The 1,668-nt window shown below is 33.5% G+C and overlaps 2 long non-coding RNA genes across 2 annotated transcripts; both read right to left on the bottom strand.

The window, feature by feature from the left end:
• Positions 1-475: 475 nt before the first annotated feature.
• LOC109592397 (uncharacterized) lies at positions 476-806 on the bottom strand. The gene is made up of 2 exons (XR_002190326.1): positions 746-806; positions 476-697 (listed from the first exon to the last, which is right to left on the bottom strand). It is a non-coding gene; the product is annotated as an uncharacterized LOC109592397 (long non-coding RNA).
• A 118-nt stretch (positions 807-924) lies between these two features.
• LOC109592399 (uncharacterized) lies at positions 925-1,236 on the bottom strand. Its single transcript, XR_002190327.1, has 2 exons — positions 1,030-1,236; positions 925-968 (listed from the first exon to the last, which is right to left on the bottom strand). It is a non-coding gene; the product is annotated as an uncharacterized LOC109592399 (long non-coding RNA).
• Between the last annotated feature and the right edge of the window lie 432 nt (positions 1,237-1,668).

The following is a 1,668-nucleotide window of genomic DNA, read 5'->3' as shown; positions in this document are numbered from 1 at the left end:
AAGACTCGAGATTGCCCACGTGGAAGTCATTTTGCACTATGCCACACCCCTTTATTATTTTATAATCTGGGCCCACCCCTTTGCATATATAATGAGGGCCGGTGTAGTAAAGGTGTATGCTCCAACAATAGAGGTGTATGCTCCAATAGTAAAAAGGTGTACCCTCGAGGTGAAAGGTGTGTGCTCCACTTGACGTGTATATTACACTTGCTACCAAGTTATTTTTGGCAGCAATCACCTCCCATATCACGGCGTAGAATTGAAGAGTCACATTCAGGATATTTTCAGTATTTTCATTGAGTAGTTATAGTTATTGCTAGTTATTTTCGAATAACTACTCAAGAATACCGAAAATATCCTGAATGTGACTCTTCAATTCTACGCGGTGATGAAGCAGGGGGTATATGCACAGTAGGACACTCTCTTCTAAGTATTATCTACTCTTGCTACCAGTAATAGGCCCAGTATGACAAGATACATAAAAACTATTCAAAATACTTTCAAAAACAAACAATATCAGTCTATATAAATATCTTCATCATTAACTCTTAATGAACCATCATGTCTATGCATCCTTTTATAATGGATGACTATAAAAATGGCTACTATATGATGACAACAAAAAATACTGTCGCTACGAATGCAACCAATACACCAACAATGACTCCAACGACAACTGCAGAACTAATAGAAGACTCTGTAAATACAAAAGGTGTATCATATATAATAAAAATAATGGTCTTACTTCTATTAGAGCATCTTACAACAGTTTCCAGTTGACCATTGAAGCACTGTGGATTACTAGCAAAACTAGTCTGGGCGGCGCCAGACTACAGCAAAACTTGAACTGGAACCTGGTTGACAATTATCACAAGAACAAAGGAATCTATTCAAATACAACATCCCCTGAGGAGAACCCCTGTATAGGGTCTGAGCAAGACTTGAATTTGAAGAAAGGAGCTCACCAACTAAATAAAAATAAACACAAGGATGTCACACATATGAACAAAGAAGCTATAAATAACTTACATAGAATTTAGAAATCCTGCACTATTGCATAAAGCTAGTCCCAATTCAGGATAATTAGTACCATCATTACATATCCTGGCATATGTCCCTGTTATACAGAACTGTGGTATTCCAGTGGTATAACTGATTCCATCAATGGTTGCCGTTTGACTATTAAATAAAGTAGCAAAGTAGTCCTCATTACAAGCTATAGAAATAATTAAGTATAGTGCATAATACTATATAAATAATACTATAAATAATACTATAAATAATATTATAGTAAATAATACTATAGTACATTAAGTTGTGTAGGAATTTAGACCTAATTATTTGATTTTTACAAATTTTAAAGTCAATCAAAGATTGGGCTAAGTAACACAGAGCAATGAAACTTTTCTCAAAGTTTGCATTAAATTTCTAAGAGAATTTTTATTAAATTTTCTGATCCATAATACAAGTACATATGTTGTAAATGAATTTTAAGTTGATTCTGCTAAAATAGCATCTTAAAATTTTTTTTTACTTTTAAATTTGGCCAAAAACCATTCCATTTTTAAAGTGACAAGAAGGAAAATTCTTTACAAAAATAATAGGTACAGTGTACCTCACAAATGAAGTGGGTATTTCTGCACATAACATGTCAATATTGGTGCTACG

Source organism: Amphimedon queenslandica, unplaced genomic scaffold, assembly GCF_000090795.2.
Source record: "Amphimedon queenslandica unplaced genomic scaffold, v1.1 AMPQUscaffold_5379_Cont22651, whole genome shotgun sequence".
NCBI classification, from domain to species: Eukaryota; Metazoa; Porifera; class Demospongiae; order Haplosclerida; family Niphatidae; genus Amphimedon; species Amphimedon queenslandica.
This window is presented reverse-complemented; position numbering and strand designations above follow the sequence as displayed.